Source organism: Macrotis lagotis, chromosome 1 (assembly GCF_037893015.1).
Source record: "Macrotis lagotis isolate mMagLag1 chromosome 1, bilby.v1.9.chrom.fasta, whole genome shotgun sequence".
Lineage (NCBI taxonomy): Eukaryota > Metazoa > Chordata > Mammalia > Peramelemorphia > Peramelidae > Macrotis > Macrotis lagotis.
In genome coordinates this window covers 915,343,629-915,367,440 of record NC_133658.1, presented here as the reverse complement: position 1 = coordinate 915,367,440, position 23,812 = coordinate 915,343,629, and the positions used below count along the sequence as shown (strand labels likewise).

The 23,812-nt window shown below is 36.6% G+C and overlaps 1 long non-coding RNA gene across 1 annotated transcript; it reads left to right on the top strand.

The window, feature by feature from the left end:
- Positions 1–400: 400 nt before the first annotated feature.
- Positions 401–23,606, top strand: LOC141492494 (uncharacterized). The gene is made up of 3 exons (XR_012469938.1): positions 401–507; positions 22,936–23,021; positions 23,329–23,606. It is a non-coding gene; the product is annotated as an uncharacterized LOC141492494 (long non-coding RNA).
- The last annotated feature ends 206 nt before the right edge of the window (positions 23,607–23,812 follow it).

The following is a 23,812-nucleotide window of genomic DNA, read 5'->3' as shown; positions in this document are numbered from 1 at the left end:
TATGACTACGTATCTTAAGGATATGTATAATGACCACACAATGATAAGGTTAGATTTACACCAGGAATGTATAATTTGGTCTAGGAGTAGGAAATTGTAACTATAATAGGTCATCTTAACAAGAAAAACAATAAAAATAACTGATTATATAGGCACAGAAAAAGTTTGCAAAAATAAAATGCCCCTTTATATTAAAAACTTTAAAAAGCATGGGGATAAATCCATTAGGATGGAACTATTCACTAATGAGTTGAGGAGACTGATGATGATGATGATGATGATGATGATGATTGTCCTTTGTTCTTGAAGACCACAACATCATGAAGGTGGTGTCATGAAAAGCAAGTAATTTGGATTGTAATGAGGGGTTGATGTGCTAAATCATTAGCCTCACTTTTTCCTCCAGAGCCCTTTGAGTCCAGTGGCCAGATATGAATCAGGATGACTTGAGATGTGGCTTGGTGGCTGAATGGAGGATTCATTAAAATGGGGAAGGACTTGAAACAGGTATAGTACCCAGAGGGTTATTGCGGTCATCCTAGTGCGATGTGATGGTGGTTTTCATTAGAGAGGCATATTTGAGAGATGCTATATGGTGGGATCAAGGGTAAGAGAGTGGAGAATCAAGGATGACTCTTAGATTATAAGCTTGGATGCTTGGAAAGATGGTGGCTACAATGAACAGTGACTGGTAAGTTAGTTAAGTTAGTGACTCCGAGGCAATCAGGGTTAAGTGACTTGCCCAATATCACACAGCCAATAAGTGTCTGAGGTCAGATTTGAACTCAGATCCTCCTTACTATACCACTGATGTTCTAGCCACTGCATTACTGGGTGTCCCTGATAACAATAGGGAAGTCTATTATAGTGTCGGGGCATGTATCCAAGATAATTCAGAGAATTTCTCCTTATCAAAATGAATGACAAATAATCATTTTTGATGATTCACATGGGCACAATTGACAATACCAAAAGGGACCTAAGGAATATTGGCAATGACCATGAAGACTCTTGTAAGAAGCTTAATATTAAAGGGCATGGATTATGTTTTCCTCTCTATTGCCTAATACAGGAAAGGTATTCAGAAGAGAAAACTGAATTTGGGGAGTGAACACTTGGGTAAGAATAGAGCATCTGAAAATGGGATTTGGATTTCTGGTTTGTACTTTATGATATAGGATTGACAGATTTCTGGCCAGAGATGCCAAGCCCCAAACTTGTTCCTATTCTCTAATCTTCTCTTGTGTTGCTGAACACCACAGGAGGAACTCACAACCATGACCATTGGGCCCACTAAAATATTTTCTATTTGTATATCAACTGGATCCCTGATGTAGCAAGGGACACTTTCCTTCTATAACTCTCACAGTCACTCTCCCAAATCTTTTCTCTCCTCAGGCCTTTCAAACAACTCCCTTCCTCTCATCAGATCCGAATATTCACTTTGATGAGAAATTTCTCCTTATTCTTTCTTTCAAGACTCATCCCCATCCTCCCTATCCTCTTCTCCTTTGTTCAAAGCTCTTCATGGCCTATCCCCCTCCTACCTTTCCAGTCTTCTTATACCTTACTCCATCCTGGTGACTCTGGCCTCTTAGATCTTCCATGAATAAGACCCTGCATCTCTCAACTCTGGGCATTTTCTTTGACTCTCTCCTATACCTCAAACATGCTCCCTTCTCTGCTCTGACTACTGATATTCCTGACTTCTTTTAATTCCCAACTAAAACCCCATCTTTTACCAGAAGTCTTCCCCAACCTTGTTTAAGTCTGTTGCCTTTCTTGTATTAACAGCCTCCTATTTATCTTGTTTAAAACTCTTTACATCTATTTGTTTTCATGTTATCTCTCTCCAGTTAGGTTATAAGCTCCTTGGCAGTGACTGTTTTTTTGTTTATTTTTATAACACAGAGTTGGCATAGTGCTTGGCACATAAAAAGATCTTTAGGAGATTTCTCTTTGCCAATTTGCCTTACCAAATTCTGTTCCTCTCCAGTCAAAAATTGAATGTTGACTCTGTCTGTGACTATGGCGCCTGGCCATCTTTGTAACAAATAGTATCTATCAATTCCTTTGGGTCCACAATCATAAGATGACATGCATCTTGGAAGCAGATAGAATATTCTATATTTGTTGAAGATATTCCCTTTTTCGGTATAATGGAATTCTTAATAATAGAAATTTGGAGCAAAATTATAATTCTTTGAGAAACTCATAAATGTATATTATGACATTTTATGAAAGAATATATAATCTCATTAGTAATGGTCAGAAATTTTATGGCTGCTTTTTATTTTTTCTGTAAAATGGGTCCATTAAATTTTTGATTATCTAGAGTTATTTCCTACTTGATCTGTCTGTTTGTCAGTCATTTAGTAGAAATGACCCCACTCATGAGTTATTCTAAATCTTAGAGAAATAAGAACAATGAATACTTTATGCTAAGGCTGGAGCTCTACCATCTGTTTGCCTTGTTTAAGGCAAATCCCTGGAATGTTTAGAATACTTAAGTTGAAGTATAAATTTTGTTTTTGTCAGAACTAAGACAAAACTCTGGTGAGAATATATTTTGACTGTTGATTGTGTACTCGAGGGACTGGCTTTTAGAAACCCACATGGGGGGGGTGGTTATCAAATGTCCCACAACAGAATTAGAGTCACATTAATTAATTATTTGTTTCTTTTTTGGTGGTCAACTCTTTTTATATTTGCTGTTGCTTCTTTTAAATTCTTTGCAAGCTTTATTTTTTTTATTTCCTGAGAATTTAAAAAATATATATAAAAAAAATAAGGGACCTATTGGAGGGAGAGATGGCATTTCTTAGAGACCTAGATCACTGGAAGGATGGACAGGCAACATTTATTTGAACCCAGCAGATACTCCTCAACCAACATCTATGCAACCACCTCATCTACAAAGAATGCCATCTGAAAAAAGGGAATCAGCTGTAAACTGGGCCTGGGTCAGTCTTTGACTTAGGAAGTCAGGACAGAAATTTGACTTATCCAGAGGCATTTCCTACTTGGTCAGTCTGTCAGTCAAAAAACACTTCCTAGGTTCCAGACACCACATTCCTTAGATTATGTACATTGCTTTGGTCATTGCCCAGTGATGACTAGTCCTCTGAGTCCTACCTTCTGGACTGGTGACTTTGGATGGAGTAGTTTCTCCTTGAAGCTTTTTGTGGGAATCAGATCAATCAGAAACTTGGAGAACAATCACCTGCAGAGGGCAGCAGAGGCCACGACACTTTGGGTTTCTGCGGAATGGCCCAAGGTCAGGCTTTTCCCTTGGCCCCTGCCTTGAGCCTCCCAGTGCCTCATCTTGTAACCTGTCTTGATTATTGTCAACAGACAAAACATATTCTCACCAGAGTTTGTCTTGCTTCAGAATGTGAATCCTAAAAAAAATACAGGGTTAAAATAAAATGACAAAGGATTAGATTAGACATTTTAAAATTTCATTCTCTAAAACCTTCCCCCTAACCTATGGATAGAGGCCATTCTGAGGTAATGACTGCAAAAGAATTTTATGGAAATTTATTTTGTTAAGTGGAATAGTATCCTCCAAATGGGGGTGTAAATGATTTAAATGGAAGAAGATGATGTCAAAACCAAAAGCAGATTGATTTCTATTTGTAATCAAATTTTCTGTGTATATCAACGTGACACTGAACGAGTTATAATATAAATTGCCAAGAACTGGGAAAGAAATTGGACTTCATACCACTTGAGAAAAGGGAAAATAATTGATCTCCTTAGTGGCCTAAACATGGAAACTACAAAATAGTGCTGCCTGAAAACTGCTCCTTAAAGGGGATCATCTTTGCATAAATTCTTCTCTTGTCTTTTCCTGGGAGGATGATCTCCTTACCTCCTCCTCATTATCCTCCAAGGTTTATGATTAAAATAGGGAGAGATTTTTGTAGTTTTAATTTTTAGCTAGGGAGCAAAGTGAGGTTACCTGAAACCTAGGGTTCTTTAAGAGAAATTAATATTCGATCACAATATCATTATGAAAAATCGTTCTTTCACAATCCCCCATTCTGATCAAAGTTGACCTTATTTTGTCAGCTATAGATCAATTAAAAAAGTATAGAAAAAATAAGGGACCTATTGGAGGGAGAGATGGCATTTCTTAGAGACCTAGATCACTAAAAGAATGGACAGGCAACAAATATGAGGCCAATCTAAAAAGGGAGGGAGCATAATGATGGATGATGCATTTATAGAATCAAGGGGAAAGTTACAGAGATCAAAAAGAAAAAGGGCCAGTTCCCTTTGATTAAATAACCCATCCTTTTGGATCTCTGGAGTCGGTCAATGACTAGGCTTCTCCAACTACATTCAGCTTATGTGTAGATACTTTCTATTTTAGACTAGAAAATAAAACTCTGTAACTTCTTAGATCTTCACAACTTATATTTTGACTTGCCCACTGTCATGTTGATATACACCAAAAATTCAGGTACAAATAGAAATCAGTCCAGTTTTGTTTTTGACATTATCCTATTCCTTTTGAATCATTTATACTCCCATTTGGAGGATGCTATTCCCTTAACAGAATATATATCCATAAAAATGAGGATTTTACTGCTAAATGATTCTTTATAACTCTACTAAATTAATTTTGGGCTTGTTACACACACACACACACACACACACATATATGTAGAACACATAGTAGTCAATTGATTTTAGAAATAAAACAGTTTTAATGTGTTAATATTTAAAATGAAGCATAAATCCTTAACTGAGTATTGTATATTTTTTTTAGTTTTTTTTCAAGGCAAATGGGGTTAAGTGGCTTGCCCAAGACCACACAGCTAGGTAATTATTAAGTGTGTGAGACTGGATTTGAACCCAGGTACTCCTGACTCCAAGGCCAGTGCTTTATCCACTACGCCACCTAGCTGCCCCTGTATTTTCTCTTAAAATATTTAGAAGTAGAATATGGGAACCTGTAGCTGACACTAAATGCCAAACTATATAATAACTTGGCTGGCTGTTAGAATTTGGACAAATGTAGGCCCAAAACTTAAATTTCTATACCTGATTTTAATATTAATCACCTGATTTGATTATAGCAATTTGCCATAAAAATCAGGGTCATGACAGAGGTCATATGAATAGCCAAATGCCTTAAGTCAGACTTTAAACCTTTTAGGTGAGACATTATCCAAAGTCACATTTGGGAAACTGAGTCAAGAAGAGTCCAACCTCAGATTGTGATAAACACAATCTTTATCTTTTCCCAATGAGTCTGTCACTGCAGTGTCCAATCCCCAGAGGGTTTCTGCCATCAATAGACTATGCCCCCCATCCACATTTCTTTGATAGCTAAGTCAGAAAGTCAATTTTCAATCTCATGATGTCTTTAATAGCAATTTTCTATAATTAGACAGAGATTTTGCTCTAAATTTTATAGTCCAAAGGATCAAAAAAATGCCACATAGTGATTATAATCTTATAATGGATTGAATAAAAATAGTATCACAGTAAAATCCTAAAATTTTATCCCTGTTGCCCAGGTGCTTTTACAACAAAAGATTTGGAATGCATAAATACAATCATCTCAAACTGCAAATAGAAATGCATTTTATAAAAACTATTTTCTCTATTAATATTCTCATTTATTATCCATATTTACATAAACATGACCAACACACAATTATTCTGGAATCCTTTCAAACAACATCTTTAGCTGATTCTTAAACAATTTGCATTTATTTCTATAGATGTTTTGCATTTCAGATGAAACAATCAACATAGACAATGGTAATGTCTAACCCCAATTTATACATAAACAGATTGAAAATTATCTATAATGTTTGATTATCAAGAATTACTACACCATATTTTAAAATACAAAACTATTATTTCAAAATTATACCAAAATTCATACTAAATTTCCTCTTTTGAGTCAAATGGGGTGTATAGCATCACTTACACACCTAAAGAAAATGGGGCTGTTGAAACCTTCTTCTTCTTCTTCTTCAGAGGGCAAAGAGAAGCCTCTTTTAAATATTTCTCATTTGGAGACTCTCATTTCTACCATTTGATGGGAGATACTACAGATGTTATATGTTATTCACCAGGATAGTAGAACATTTTTGTTTTATAAATTTATTCACTTCTACCCAAATATACTTATATCAATCTTTTTTTTTTAGGTTTTTGCAAGGCAAATGGGGTTAAGTGGTTTGCCCAAGGACACACAGCTAGGTCATTATTAAGTGTCTGAGACTGGATTTGACCCCAGGTACTCCTGACTCCAAGGCTGGTGCTTTATCCACTATACCACCCAGCCGCCCCAACTCATATCAATCTTAAAAAAAATGAAATTCTTCAAGAACTTAATCTTATACATGATAATTTCAAAATATTGATATAACTCTTACTTATGCCATCAAAATAGCAAAAATTTTTCTTTTTTTCCAAGACAATATCATTTTACGATTTATTTAAAATAGAGATATTCATGTTTTACCATTGACATATTCTTTTCACCTGAATCCAAGTAGGAAACTTCAAGATTTTCTGCATTTATTCAGGAGTATTTTTTTTATCAGTCATCAATATCAATGTCTTTTTTATAGGAACAAATCAATAATTTTTTTATAGTAACCAAAGGGAAATCATAATTGCTCTTGTTAGGGATATATAACTTTAAAAAATTTTTTAATGAACTTAATGTTGTCTTAAAACCATTTTCTCCTACTTATCAACCTCTCTGCTAAACTCTTACAGAGGTTAGAACATTTCTTCTCTCTATGAATAATAATGAAATTTATGTAAAATAACATTCCCTTAAATTGTTTTTCTGATCTCACTCTTACTTATTTGTATATTTCCATGGCAAAATGATAAGATCATTTATAATTAGGGATAACACGGATATGAAACCATCACATACATCCATTTGAAGATGGGTTCAATAATCAGACACTATGGCTATTATCTCTATAGAGTTTCAAAATGGAATTATTCAGTGTCATTCTTTTAACAAAGCATATATCTTCCATGCTGAGTCATTAAGACTCTTAAAAAGAAATAAATAAAACAAAACTTGTTTTTCTACCTGGAAGGAAGGTCATACTAGCTTAGACAGGTAGCTTGGCAACATATAAGTAGAATGATAATTATATTTGCACACATAATTAGATAGGGACAGTTCTAACATTGTTTTGTTCTTCATGAAAAGATAGAGCTCTGGCTTATATAACAACCTTCCTTTATTTCATTTTAATCATGCCACTTGACTTCTTTTATTCATTCATTCATTATTTATTGATTTATAGATCCATTTATTTATTTATTTATTTATTTTCTTTCTTTTTGCACTCTTAAATTTTTTATTTTTTTTATTTTCATTTTGTACAAATATTTTTTTACATTAATAAAATACTCTTGTTTAAGAGTAAACGAAATACCCCCTCCCCCCATGTATATAGACTTGCTTGAGCGATAAAGTAAAGGGGAGAGAGAAAAAAATTAAAATAAAAAAGTAGTAATAATTGTAGGTATGGCCAGGTGGCGCAATGGATGAAGCATCAGCTCTGGAGCCACGAGCACTGGGGCCCACATCCAGCCCCGTAGACCCAACAATCACCCAGCTGTGTGACATGCAAGCCACCTGATCCCCACTGCCCTGCAAAAACCAAAAAGAAGGGGAAAAAAAAGACCCAAAATAAAATAAAATAGTAATAATAGTAGGGGTGGCTGGGTGGCGGACAGAGCATTGGCCTTTGAGCCAGGAGCACCCGGGTCCAAATCCAGCCTTAGACACCAAAGACCACCCTGCTATGCGGCCCCAGGCAGGCCACCCAGCCCCATTTGCCCTGCACCCTCCCCCAAATAATAATAATAATAAAAATGTGCTTCAGTCTTTGTTCCAACACCAACAACTCTATCGTGGGTGAATTGCATTCTTTATGGTAAGTCCATTGCAAAAGTTACTTCCATATTTTTCCACCATTGCCATTGCTGATCGCAACTCCCTCCTTTCTTATTTCTCCACTACCATGTACTATATTTTCTCTCTCCTTTCACTCTGACTCTGCTGTAGGGTCGCTGAGTGGCGCAGCAGACAGATCCCTGGTCCTGGGGCCAGGAAGCCCTGAGCCCCCATACCACCCCTTAGGCCCAGAATCCACCTGGCCCTATGGTCCTGGACAGGCCTTCCAATCCCAGCCCCTTGCAAGAAGTAAAAAAGAAAATGTGTTATATCTGACCACTCTACCCCCATGGTCCATCCTCTCCTCCTTTATTCACATCCGCACCCCTTCCCCCTGCTCCCCCCTCCTTCTTACTCCAGATGTCTATACCCCATTGAGTATATATATGCTGTTTCCTCTCCTAGTCACCTCTGATGAGAGTGAAGATTCCCTCATTCCCCTTTGCCTCTCCCCTTCCATATCATTGCAATAGCTCATTGTAATAAAGAAAAATCTTATTATATGAAATATCTTGGCCTATTCCCCCTCTCCTTTTTCTTTCTCCCATTACATTTCCCTTTTTTTCCTATTGACTCCATTTTTACACCATATTTTATCTTTGAATTCAGCTTTCTCCTGTGCTTCAACTATAAAAGCTCCCTCTACCTGCTCTATTAACTGAGAAGGTTCATATGAGTATTATCGATGTCATTTTTCTATGCAGGAATACATGCAGTTCATCATCATTAAGTCCCTCATATTTTCCCCCTCTCCTCCACTCTCCATGCTTCACTTGAGTCCTGTATCTGAAGATCAAATCTTCTGTTCAGCTCTGGCCATTCCAAAAGGAACATTTGAAATTCCCCTGGTTCATTGAAAGTCCATCTTTTTCCCTGGAAGAGGACATTCAGCCTTGCTGGGTAATTCATTCTTGGCTGCATTCTAAGCTCTTTTGCCTTCTGGTATATTATATTCCAAGCCCTATGAGCTTCCAATGTAGTTGCTGCTAAGTCCTGTGTGATCCTGACTGCAGCTCCACGATATTTGAACTGTGTCCTTCTGGCTGCTTGTAATATTTTCTCTTTGACTTGGGAGTCCTGGAACTTGGCTATAATATTCCTAGGGGTTGGTTTTTTGGGATCTCTTTCTCAGGGGGATCAGTGGATTCTCTCCATTTCTATTTTGCCCTCTGCTTCTAGAATATCAGGGCAATTTTCCTGTAGTAATTCTTTGAAAATGATGTCAAGGCTCTTTTCCTGATCATGATTTCATTTATTCCAATAATTGTTAAATTACCTTTCCTAAGTCTGTTTTCCATATCAGTTGTTTTTTCAATGAGATATTTCACATTTTCTTCTAATTTTTCAGTTTTTGGGTTTTGAAGTATTGATTCCTGATTTCTGGTAAGTATAACAATCTCCCTAAATTCTATTCTTTGTCTGAAGGATTTGTTCTCCTCAGAGAGTTTTCTTATCTCTTTTTCCATCTGGCCAATTTTGCTTTTTAAAGCATTCTTCTCCTCAATAACTTTTTGAACTGTTTTATCCATTTGACCTAAGCTGGTTTTTAGCATGCTATTTTCTTCAGCATTTTTTTGGATTTCCTTGACTAAGCTGCTGACTTCATTTTCATGTTTTTCCTGCATCTCTCTCCTTTCTTTTCCCAGTTTCTCTTCTAACTCCCTCATTTGATTTTCAAAGTCTTTTTTGAGCTCTGTCATAGCCTGATCCCAGTTTCTGTTTTTCTGGGAGTCTTTAGATACAGGAGCTTGTGTTTCCTCATCTTCAGACTGAGTGTATTGATCCTTCTTGGGATCATAGATAATGTATTTCTCAATGGTGTTCCTCTTTTTTCTCTGCTTGCTCATTTTCCCACCCTAAGCCTGTTTTTAGGGTGCTTCCTGAGCTTTTAGAGCACTCCCACAAGGGTCTCAGTGTGTGAGGCTCTGTCCTCCCTCCTGGTCTGTGAATAACCATATGCACTCCCATCTGCCACCTGCCTGAGGTGGAGGGGGCCCTGCTGTTCTATGGGGGGGCCTAGACTGCGATCAGGATCTGAATGTGGTCAGAGCTCCAAGTCCTGTTCCAGGGGCAGAGGACAGAGCTCTGCAGTCTCTCTTCACTCCCCTCCCTCAGCTCAATGGGCTCATGCCCTGGGGGCTCTTGCTTACTGGCTCTGCCTGCTTCTGGTTCCCAGATCAGGGCTGGGGAAAGACCACTGCTCGCTGTGTGCCCTGAGGGCTGGGCTCCATGTGTTCGCTCTGGCAGAAGTCCCCTGCTGTTCCCCCACTTTGTGCTCTGTCTTCCCCGGGGTGTAGCTCAGGAGACTCCCCGGCTTCTGTGAGCCTTGGCTCCCAGTGCCCTGGGGCTGCCTCCCGGAGGCTGAAGTTCTTTCGCTCTGGTGGGCCACCCCTCCGACCCTGGGGAACAGAGCCTTTCTGTTCTTTTCCAGGTTACCTTGAGTAGGAGAACTGCCTCACTGGGTCCCTTTGTGGGTTCTGTCTCTCGAAAGTTTAGTTAGAGTCCTTAGTTTAGAAGTTTTATCAGAGAGCGCCTAAGACTCGATCCTTTCTTGTCACCATCTTGGCTCCGCCCCCACAAAATTTTTCTATTTGTAATTATTACAGTAACTTTAAATGTTTTTTAATATTAACCTTTAGCTCATTGTTTCTCAAATTGTTTCCCTTGAAAAATAGAAACTTTTCCATGGCAGCTATAAGCAATATTTCATATTATTGCAATAAGTTAAGCTTACTGATTATGAAATTTTAGTAGACCTTATACAAATCACATTAAAATTTTTTTACAAGAATGTTTTTCTGAGTTATTTTTTTAAAAAAAGAAACATTAAATATTCCTTCTTTTAGAAGGACAATATATTAATTGTGAACTTGTAAAGTGATAGACATCTCTCTTATTCAATCTTAAAGCAAAGATAAGTCTTAAAACTGGTTTATTGACCCAGTGGATAGTGTTTTGGCTTTGGAGTCCAGAGGATGGGAGTTCAAATCCAGATTCAGACATTTACTAGCTATAGGACCTTGGACAGTCCCTTAACCCCTGGTTGCCTGGTATCCAGTCATCCTGATTCATCTCTGGCCACTGGATCTGGATGACTCTGGAGGAGAAAGTGAGGTTAGTGGCTTAGCACAGTCCCCCAACTCAAATCCAATTTATATGTTTGTCATGATATCAACTTCCTGATGTCGTGGTCTTTTTTGGAAAGGAAGGACAAAACATTTTTTAAAGTATTTTAAAATACCCCCTCCCCCATTCTTCTAAATACAACTCTCCTTGAGTCAAAAGGTCTTTGCAAATGGAAAGGTCTATTTGCCTAAGAAAGAGGGAAGATACCCAATGACAAAGTGTCCCAAAACAGAATGAGAGTCACATTTATTATTTATTTGTTTGTTTTTTGGTGGTCAATTGTCTTTTTATTTGCTGTTGCTTCTTTTAAATTCTTTGCGAGCCTTATTTTTTTATTTCCCGAGAATTAAAAAAATATAAAAAAAAATAAGGGACCTATTGGAAGGAGAGATGGCATTTCTTAGAGACCTAGATCACTGAAAGGATGGACAGGCAACATTTATTTGAACCCAGAAGATACTCCCCAACCAACATCTATGCAACCACCTCATCTACAAAGAATACCATCTGAAAAAAAGGGAATCAGCTGTGAACTGGGCCTGGGTCAGTCTTTGACTTAGGAAGTCAGGACAGAAAATTGACTTATCCAGAGGCATTTCCTACTTGGTCAGTCTGTCAGTCAAAAAACACTTCCTAGGTTCTAGACACCACATTCCTTAGATTATGTACATTGCTTTGGCCGTTACCCAGTGATGACTAGTCCTCTGAGTCCTACCTTCTGGACTGGTGACTTTGAAAACTTCTGCCATCTTCCTCCCCAGCTAGAAAATGGGAAGGGGATTTCAGACACATGTACAACAGACCAATCCAAACAATAGCTTTTGCCTTTTGCTAGTTCCTCTCCAAAAGCTTTGAGAAAGAGAGTAGGGGGGGAGAGAGAGAGAGAGAGAGAGAGAGAGAGAGAGAGAGAGAGAGAGAGAGAGCGAGAGACGGACAGCCAGACAGCCAGAGAGAGACAGTTTACTCATTACATTCCTCTTTATCTTAACTGTATCACTAAAAATAATCCTACATTAAATCTTTAAAATGACAAATTTTCTTAATATTAGAACATTCATTATTATCACCAGGAATATACCATAAGGATAATTATGCATTTTAAAACTTTAAAAGCCTCTCAAGTTAATGATACATTTTTAGTATTGTAATTATTGTAATATAATACAATATTTAGTATTTAGAATATCAGCTCATATAAGGTTATCTAATTTAAAAGGTGATTGTATAGCTTTAATACATTTCTTAATTTATGTAGTACTATTCCTTTTCCCTTCAGAGCTAAATTCTGGATGAAATCAAACCAATTCTGTATTTTTGATTCTTGACTTCTGGTACATAAATTCCTCTCTTTTTCCCCCCTACAAAACAAAAGAACAAACTTTTCTTCCTGCAGTTTCTAACTGAAAAAGTGTTAATATCAAAATAGAATTTTCAGTTTCTATTCTTTATTCTGAAATCAAACCCTTGATTCTTTCATGCGAACTCACCAGAACCAGCACTGTTTCATGAAGGCAGGATTCAATCTACCTCAGACATGAACACATCCTAAATGATTTCAAATGTGCATTGCACATTCCCAGGTATATTTCATTATATATTTTTTTATTTATAGTTCTAATGTATATATTGAGACAATTCTCAGTAGAATAAAGATTATGCATTGGTTCATTTGTATGGTGAGATTTGGGAGCTCTGGCCCAACTCCCCAAACCCCAAGAAAAGCCCAGTGATTTCTCAGTTCTTCAGACCAAATACATGCACACATACAGGTATATATATATATATGTATATATATACATATATATATATATATATATATATTTTTAATCATGCTAATTAAGACCAGTGAGAAAAATTTGGGGGCCAATTTAATTTCTTTTAAGTACCTTGTATTGTAAATTAAGATTTTTAAATAACCAATCAGTAAATAAATGTTATAACATCTATCACACTAAATTTTTCTTTGTTATAACTTAGATATACCTTAAAAGATAAAAAACCACTAACCAAAATTATTATTTTTATTTTTTTGGTTTTTGTAAGGCAATGGGGTTAAGTGGCTTGCCCAAGGCCACACAGCTAGGTAATCATTAAGTGTCTGAGGTCAGATTTGAACTCAGGTACTCCTGACTCCAGGGCTGGTGCTCTGTCTACTGAGTCACCTAGCCACCCTAAACTTCTTTTAAATATATTTCTAACCCTTTAAATTTATTCACAAGCTAGTAATAAAATTATTTTCATGTTACTGTATCAGTTTATGGAGAATAAGACATTTATTTTAAAATTTAAAATACAGATTTAAAAAGGTATTTAAGTTTTGTATAATTTGTATCCAAATTCTAAATGTCCACAATATATCTTTCCAATCAACAGAACATTTTACATAAAACAATCCTTAATTTGTAACCCTTAAAATACCTTGTTAAACTTAAATATTTATTTTTTTAAAACAAACTTTTAGTTCAGAATAATTGCTAGCCTGTGCTATCCTTTTTTAGATTTAGAAAGAGGCAGAGATGAAGGCTCAAGGAAGAAAAGTCTCCAAAATGCAAATGAGATAGGCAAAGGGAGATAAGAGATCTGGCCACAGGGAGAACTGTACAACCACATTATCATAGCAAACTTTAAGACTTGAATGGGCCAGTTTTAAATAGATAAAACAAGAGTTTTTTTCTTATTCTAAGAAAGAAATTTAATCTCTCTCATTTTACAGCTTAAAGAGAAAAAAAATCATAGAAGGAGAAAATACCACTCTCATTTCAGAGAGAGAGTCAGGACGTCACAGTTGGCAAATCCAAACAATAGAATAAATAGCAATCACTCAGGAAACTTCTGCCATCTTCTTCCCCAGGTAGAAAAGGGAAGGGGACTTCAGAAACTTGTACAACAGGTCAATCCAAACAATAGCTTTTGCCTTTTGCTGGTTCCTCTCCAAAAGGCTTTGGGAAAGAGAGTGATGGGGGAGGGGAGAGAGAGAGACAGAGAGATTCAGAGAGAGACAGAGAGACAGATATTTAGAGACAGACAGAGACAGAGAGAGGAGAGAGAGAGAGATAAACAGAGACACACAGAGAGACAAAGACACAGAGAGAAGCAGGCAGAGAGACAGAGAGAGAGAGAGAACCTTGCCAGTTTATCAGATCATAACTTAATAAAAATTAGGAAGAGAAAAATAGAACCCTTTTTTCCCCTTAAAAAAACAACATGATTTTCAGGAAAATCTTTCCTGTGGCACCAAATCATGTTTTTGGAAAAGGAAAAGATCAAATTTGAACATGCAGATTGAAAAGGTTAATTGGTCAATCAGAACACAGAGACAGGGCAGCAACCTGACTAGGCACAGTTCTGTGAACTGTTGGAGAACTCCATTCTGCCTGTACCACATAGAAAACAGTTTAAAACAAACTCCAGGTAAAACCCACATTGCTTTCCACAATAGAGGGTCCCCAAAACACAATATAGACAAAGAAAATGGCATGCCAAATAAGACCTGTGGATTCATCAAAAATGCCACAAGGATCTATCCCTTTGCCCTTTCAAAAAAAGTTACACTGAGATCAAGGGACAAGTCATCATCATGCACTCCAGCTGGAAAACACAGGTGATAATCCCTCAAACCAGAGACAAAATCCAGAGAATATTTAATTTCATTATTGAATTAAAAAAGTGGTAGCTTCACTTTATTCCAAGTTCAGTTTGTGGCTAGGCTCAAAAACTATCCCACCTTTATTTAGGGTTCCCACAAAAAACATTTTTAAAAGGGAGTCTGCCCATTTCCAAGTCAAAATTATCTAAACCCACATCTGTCAACTAAAACACTGCTTTGGAATAGAGCTGGGATTTTAAAGAAGTTACAGACCTCTTTCTTCTCAAGTAACACATCTAAATACAGACCAAGGACCTGTTTTATAGACTTCTTTTCTTCCAAGGAGCACATATGAATCCACGCAGAGATGTGTTCCTCTTCAAAATTCCCATCCATCCAAGTCACTGCACCAAAATTGTTAACTTTAAAATCTACAATCTTAAGAATATAGGGTTAAACTAAAATGACAGAAAATATAGTTTAGACATTTTTAAGATTTCTTCTTTAAGATATTACCCCTAAACTAGAGGTGGAGGCCATTCTGAGGTAATAACTACGAAGAACTGGGAAAGAAATTGGACTTAATACCATCTGAGTATAGGGAAAATAATTAACCTCCTTAGTGGTCTAACCATAATTTTGCTACCTGGAAACTGCTCCTCAAAGATTATCATCTTTGTATAAATTCTTATCTTATCTTATCTCTTCCTGGAAGGATAGACTTCTTATATCCTGCTCATTTTCCTCCTAGGTTTGTGATTAACATAGGGAGTGATATTTTTGTAGTCTTAATTTTTAACTAGGGAGCAAGGTCATCTATATGAAGCCCAGAGAAATTAATCTTCTATCACAATATAGTTCTGAGAAATTATTCTTTCACAAGACAAAAGCAAAAAGCTTCAACTTAAGTATGTTAAACCTTCCAGAGATTTGTCCTAAATAAGGCAAACAGATATTAAGGCTTAAACGTACTCATGAGTAGGGCCAATTCTACTACCTAACACAAAGTGTGAATTTAATGGACCTTTTTTAAATATAGAAAAGAGTCAAAGAAACCATTAGACTTCTGGACATAACAATGAGATTACATATTCTTTTTTTTTTTTTGCAAGGCAATAGGGGGTTAAATGACTTCCCCAAGGTCACACAGCTAGGTAATTATTAAGTGTCTAAGGCCAGCTTTGAACTCAGGTACTCCTGACTCCAGGGCCAGTGCTCTATCCACTGCGCCACCTAGCTGCCCTGAGATTATATATTCTTTCATAAAAATATCATTGCATACATTGATGATTTTCTCATTGAATTATAATTTTGCTACAAATTCCTATTACTAAGAATCCTCTTAGGCAAAAAAAAGGAATCTCTTAAAAAAGAGAATTCTCTCTTCTCTTCCAAGATGGATGTCATTGTATGATTGCTGATACAAAAGAATTTATAGATGAATGAATATAGATGCTATCCATTACAACAATGATGACAATAGGGGAGGCTAGGTGGCTCAGTGGATAGAGCACTGGCCCTGGAGTCAGGAGTACCTGAGTTCAAAGCTGGCCTTAGACACTTAATAATTACCTAGCTGTGTGACCTTGGCAAGCCACTTAACCCCATTGCCTTGAAAAAACTAAAAAGCAAAAAAAAAAAGAATGACTACAATGCTATTGATCTAGTCAGAGTCAACATTCAGAGAAGCAGACCTTGACATGATAAATTGACATTTTACCTAGAGTTAATATTCAGATTTATAATGTTTGATTAGAAGCTGAGAAAGCAGATTTTGACCAGAATTATAAATTGGAAAACTTTTAACTTTGTCATCATCCATTCAGGGTTGATGAGGAAATGCTCAAAGTATTAGAGACATAGACCTGGAATGGATCTTAGAGGTCTGAGCACTGAATGCTTCCCCCCACCTCCACCCCATTTTTCAGATGAGGAAAATGAGTTTCAGTGAGGAAAAGTGACTTTCCCAAGAAAGTCAGAATTTGAACCTGTCTTCCTGATTCTGATTTTAGTGCTCTATCTACCACAATGTGCTGTCCCTGCTCAGAGGTCACCATGGGGCCCTCATCACCTCCTGGCTGCTCTCTTGCTCTGACTCTGACCTTGCTCTGACTCTGACCCTGTTCTGAGTGGATCAAGGCTCTGCCACTGTTCCTCTTGCTAAGGGGAATCAGAGTTTTTCTAAGTCAAAAAATTAATTGATTATAGGTTTCAATGAGATACATAAACTCTTTGGAATCTAGCTTGATTTTGTAATAGTAATTTTGTGTTTTAAAATATGGTAGTAGTAATTTTGTGATAATCAAACATTATTCTAGATAATGTTTTCAACCTGTTTATAAATAAGTTTGAGTTAATAGATTTTAATATATATATATATATATATATATATATATATGTTTAATTACTCATTTTCTCCCTCTCCTTCATTTCTGCAATGATATCTAGACATTGCCATTGTGTATGTTGCTTGATTTAGCACCTACTCTGGATCAGGCGCTGGACTGAGAGAGAGAAGGCCAGGAAACAAGTCTCCTCCTCTGTTCTAGTCTGATAAAATAACCAACCCTTCTCACCCAGGTCAGTCCCTCTGCTTTTACTCTTGATCTCATTTCTTTGGCCAGATTGTGCTTATAACCACCCCTTTTCTGTCTAATTGTTTCCTCTATATTGGCTCACTGTCCCCTGACTATCTAAAAACATGCCCAAATTTTCCTCTTTCTTAAAAATCCTTTACTTGTCCCTGCTTTCCCTCAAGCTATTATTCTATATGTCTTCTGCTTGTTGAATTTTTTCTCCTTTTTTCTCCCACACTTCTCAATGCTTTACAAACTTTCAAGCAACCTTACCAGGCCTTTCAATCCACCTAACTCAATTGCACCTTCTCTTTTTAAAAATGCCCAAGATGTTTTATTGCTAATTCTAATGGCCATTTCTCAGTCCTCATCCTTGAACTCACTGCAAGATTGACAGGACTGATAATTACTCTCTCCTACTGGATAGTCAACTTCTGGGTTTTCTCCTTTTGTCTGACAGCTACTTTTTTTAAAGAAAGATTTTATTTATTTTGAGTTTTACAATCCTTCCCCCCATTCTTGCTTCCCTCCCCCCACCCCCCACCCCCTACCCCCCACAGAAGGGGTTAATCTTTACATTGTTTCCATGGTATACATTGATCTTAGTTGAATGTGTTAAGGGAGAAATCATATCCTTAAGGAAGAAAAATAAAGTCTGAGATTGCAAAATTACATAAGATAACATCCCCCCCCCCCAAATTGAAGGTAATAGTCTTTGGCTTTTGTTCAAAGTCCACAATTCTTTCTCTGGATACAGATGATATTCTCCATTACAGACACCCCAAAATTGTCCCTGGTTGTGGCACTGATGGAATGAGCAAGTCCATCTGGGTTGATCATCACCCCCATGTTGCTATTAGGGTATACAGTGTTTTTCTGGTTTTGCTCATCTCACTCAGCATCAGTTCATGCAAATCTTTCCAGGCTTCCCTGAATTCCCATCCCTTCTGGTTTCTAATAGAACAATAGTGTTCCATGGTATACATATACCACAGTTTGTTAAGCTATTCCCTTAATTTCCAGTTCTTTGACATCACAAACAGGGCTGCTATGAATATTTTTGTACAAGTGAGGTTTTTATCCTTTTTCATCTTCTCTTCAGGGTATAGACCCAGTAGTGGTATTGGATCAAAGGGTATGCACATTTTTGTTGCCCTTTGGGTATAATTCCAACTTGCTCTCCAGAAAGGTTGGATGAGTTCACAACTCCACCAACAATGTATTAGTGTCCCAGATTTCCTACATCCCTTCCAACATTGATCATTGTCCTTTCTGGTCATATTGGCCAGTCTGAGAGGTGTGAGGTGGTATCTCAGAGATGCTTTAATTTGCATGTCTCTAATAAGTAATGATTTGGAGAAATTTTTATATGACTATGGAATGCTTTGATTTCCTCAGCTGTAAATTACCTTTGTGTATCCTTTGACCATTTGTCAATTGGGGAATGGCTTGTTTTTTGGAAATTTGACTCAGTTCTCTGTATATTTTAGAAATGAGTCCTTTGTCAGAAATACTAGTTGTAAAAATTGTTTCCCAATTTACTACATTTCTTTTGATCTTGCTTATAGTGGTTTTGTCTGTGCAAAAGCTTTTTAATTTAATGTAATCAAAATTATCTAGTTTGTTTTTAATGATGTTCTCCATCCACTCCTTGGTCATAAACTGCTTCCCTTTCCATAGATCTGACAGGTAAACTACTCCTTGACCTTCTAGTTTGTTTGTAACACTGCTTTTTTTTTTTTAATGTCTAAACCCTGTATCCATTTTGATCTTATCTTGGTATAGGGTGAGAGGTGTTGGTCTTAGCTAAGTTTCTTCCATACTAGTTTCCAATTTTCCAGTTTTTATTGAAGAGAGACTTTTTATCCCAATAAGCTGGACTATTTGGGTTTATCAAACAGCAGATTACTATAATCATTTCCTGCTATTGCAACTATTCTGTTCCACTGATCCACCACTCTATTTCTTAGCTAATACCAGACAGTTTTGATGACTGATGCTTTATAATATAATTTTAGATCTGGTAATGCTAAGCCCCCTTCTTTTGCACTTTTTTCATTGAATCCCTGGACATTCTTGACTTTTTATTTCTCCATATAAATTTATTTACAACTTTTTTCTAACTCATTAAAGAAATGTTTTGGCATTTTGATCGCTAGGGCACTAAACAGGGAGTTGAGTTTTGGTAGAATCGTCATTTTTATTATATTAGCTCGACCTATCCATGAACAGTTGATGTTTTCCCAGTTATTTAAATCTGATTTTATTTGTGTGAGAAGTGTTTTGTAATTGTTTTCAAAAAGTTTTTTAGTCTGCCTTGGCAGGTAGATTCCCAGGTATTTTACATTGTCTGAGGTTACTTTGAATGGGATTTCTCTTTCTAGCTCTTTCTGCTACATCTTGCTAGTCATATATAGAAATGTTGGGGATTTATGAGGGTTTATTTTATATCCTGTGACTTTGCTAAAATTGCTAATTATTTCTAGAAGTTTCTTAGATGATTTTTTGGGATTCTCTAAGTAGATCATCATGTCATCTGCAAAGAGGGAGAGTTTTTGTTTCTTCCTTCCCAATTCTAATTCCTCCAATTTCTTTTTCTTCTCTAATTGCTGAAGCTAACATTTCTAATACAGTATTGAAAAGTAGTGGTGATAATGGGCACCCTTGTTTCACCCCTGATCTTATTAAGCATATGCCTAACTTATCCACATTGCATATAATGCTTGTTGATGGTTTCAGATAATTACTTATTATTCTGAGGAATAATCTATTTATTCCTACATTCTCTAGTGTTTTCAGTAGGAATGGGTACTGTATTTTGTCAAATGCTTTTTCAGCATCTTATAATTTCTGATAGGTTTGTTGTTGATATAATTGAGTATACTAACAGTTTTCCTAATATTGAACCAACCCTGCATTCCTGGAATAAATCCTACTTGATCATATTGTATTATCCCAGTGATAACTTGTTGTAATCGTTTTGCTAAGATTTTATTTAGGGTTTTTGCATTTATATTCATTAGGGAGATAGGTCTATAATTTTCTTTCTCTGTTTTAATTCTTCCTGGTTTAGGTATCAGCACCATAATGGTGTCATATAAAGAGTTAGGCAGAGTTCTGTCTTCACCTATTTTTCCAAAGTGTTATATAGAATTGGAATCAATTGTTCCTTAAATGTTCGATAGAATTCACTTGTGAATCCATCTGGCCCTGGAGATGTTTTCTTAGTGAGTTTAATAATGGCTTGTTGCATTTCTTTTTCAGAGATAGGGTTATTTAGGTATTTAATTTTCTCTTTATTTAATCTGGGCAACTTATATTTTTGTAAATATTCATCCATTTCACTTTGATTGTCAAATTTATTGGCATAGAACTGGGCAAAATAATTCCAAATTATTACTTTAATTTCATCCTCATTGGTGGTGAGTTCACCTTTTTCATTTATGATACTAGCTATTTGGTTTTCTTTCTTTTTTTTAATCAAATTGACCAGAAGTTTATTGATTGTATTGGTTTTTTCATAAAACCAGCTCTTGGTTTTATTTATTAGTTTACTAGTTTTCTTGCTTTTGATTTTTTAATAATTTCTCCTTTTATTTTTAGAATTTCTAATTTGGTATTTAATTGGGGGTTTTTAATTTGTTCTTCCTCTAATTTTTTAGTTGCATATTTAGTTTATTTATTTCCTCTTTCTCTAATTTATTCATGTAAGCATTTAAAGGTGTAATATATCCCCTGACAGCCACTTTGAGTGAATCCCATAGGGTTTTGGTATGTTGTTTCATTATTATCATTATCTGGGATGAAATAATTCATTCTTTCTATAATTTGTTGCTTGATCCACTCATTCTTTAAAATGAGGTCATTTAGTTTCCAATTAGTTCTGGGTCTATATCTCCCTGGACCAATATATGACTTTCATTGCATTATGATCTGAGAAAGATGTATTCACTATTTCTGCCTTTCTGTAGTTGATCATTAGGTTTTTACATCCTAGTATGTGGTCAGTTTTTGTTTAAGTGCATTCTGTTAGTCTTTACATTGTTTCCATGGTATTCATGGATCCAAATTGAATGTGATGAGAGAGAAAATCATGTCCTTAAGGAAGAAAAATAAAGTAAAAGAGATAGCAAAATTACATAATAAGATAATGGTTTTTCCCCCCTAAAATGAAGGTCTTTGGTTTTTGTTCAAACTCCACAGTCCTTTCTCTGGATATGGATGGCCTCCTCCATTGCAGAAAGCCCAAAATTGTTCCTGGTTGTTCCAATGATGGAATGAGCAAGGCCATCAAGGCTGTTCATCATCCCCATGTTGCCTGACAGCTACTTTTTTTTTAAGGTTTTTTTGCAAGGCAAATGCGGTTAAGTGGCTTGCCCAAGGCCACACAGCTAGGTAATTATTAAGTGTCTGAGGGCAGATTTGAACTTAGGTACTCCTGACTCCAGGGCTGGTGCTCTATCCATTGTGCCACCTAGCTGCCCCGACAGCTACTTCTTAATCTTATTTATTGGATCCCTCATTTCTGAAGGTTCTGTTCTTTGTCTCTTCTTCCTTTTTAATCTCTATATTTTCATGGTGATTTCATCAGGTCCCCAGAATTGAAGAATTGGAAAGCTATTTAATCTCTTGCTAAAAGGGATCACCTTGATGTCATATCCAATGAGATGTTTTCTTCTTGAATACCTACCAGCAAGGAGAACCTGGTACCATTCTGCTTTGGCAGAGATCTCATTGTTAAGCAAAAAATATTTTCTAACATCAAACTGAATTTTGCCTCTGTAATTTCTAGATACTTCTCTTACTTTGGCCCCTAGGGCCAAACAGAATAAATTTAATTCCTCCTTCACATGGCATCCCCTAAGATAGTTTCCCTGAGTCTTCTTTTATCCAGGCTAGGCATTCCCACTTCCTTTAACCAATTCTCCAATGACATGAACTCAGAACCCTTCCCCATACTAGCTACTCCCTTCTGGACATAGCTCTAACTTAACAACGTCCTTCTTAACGTGTGATAGGCCTAGAACTGAGCACAATACTCCAGATGAAGTTTGTTGTGGAACCCAAACACACCCACATATTCCTCACAATTCACATATTCCTCAGCCTATGATAAAAGCGACACAACATAACGGAAGAGGGAAAGGATACCATTATATTCTGCCCTTAACAAACATACATTAAAAATGTTGTGAATGATTGATTCTGTCATGAGAATCATACTGGACTGGGCTCAGGAGTTTCTGTGGGGAATAGGTGTATCCCTATGTTCCCCCCCCCCCCAACATAATTATCCCTGGTATCTGAGTTTGAAATTTAGTCTCATGGGACCTTTTCTGGGAACTGACATCTGTTAGTATGAAGGCAATAGAGTTTGAATACTTAGTAGTTTAGCTTGAGAAATGATCTCAGTGTCTGGCATCTTCTCCTTCCAGGCAATCTTCAGAATCTTTCTAAGAGAATTTCTTTTTTTTTAAAAATTTGTTTATTATTTAAAATTTTGCAATTTTCCTCCTAATCTCATTTCTCTCCCCTAAGACAATTTCAATGGAAATGATTCAGTTTCCTGACATGGCACTGGTAAAGTGTCCAGGTGTCACAGGCATGTACCAATGAGTCAGCACAATGGCTCAGCAGACCTTTAGTCTGGTGTCAGTCTAATACCTCTTCTCTCTCACACTTTATTTCAGAGCCTCCCAAATATTGAGTTAGCTCTGGTGCTGTGAATGACAACCTCATTATCAATGTGTCCCTCCCTGGAAAGGACACTGCCAAGGTAAGTGAATGTGTTCACAGTCCTCAAAACTTCTCCATTTGCTGTAATCGATGGTTCCACATATAGATGGTATGGTGTTGGCAGATAGAGCACCTGGTTTTTTTTTTTTGATGTTAATTATTAGGCCAAAATTGACACAAGCAGCAGAGACTTGATCCCTACTTTGCTGCTTCTTGACTTCAGAGGCTGCATTGAGGGCACAATGACCAGTGGACAAAAAACCATGCATTAAAATTCCCTTTCAAGTTGAAGGATTTACTATCAATTGGGTAGTTGACCTTTGATTCTGTGTTTGTCCTCATTGAAGGTGTTGGACAACATGGCTGAAAACATCATACAAAAGAGCCTGGGAGCAAGGACCAACCATGTTTCACTCCATTGGGGACTGGAAAATCAAGAGAGCATCAATCACTATCCAGAACCTGGGCAAGCATGTCCTCATGAAACCGATGTGCAATGCTAATGAACTTCTCTGGGCAACCAAATTTTGACATAATTTTCCACAAGGCCTCATGACTGACAGTATCAAAGACTACAGTAGTTAATGAATTGGATTGTCTGTCTCTAGTTTTTTCCTCTCATTCAAATAGCCATCGAAGTGATATATATCATCCATATAACTATTAAAGTGATATTCCCAAAGTACAAGTTTGATTATGTCACTACCTTGCTCAACAAGTTGTAATGGATCCCTGTTACTTGTAGAATCAACTACAAATTCTTCTGCCATCGAAAATCCTTTATAACATGAATTTAGTTTCTATGTCCAAGATTATGTAATTGCTCCTCTT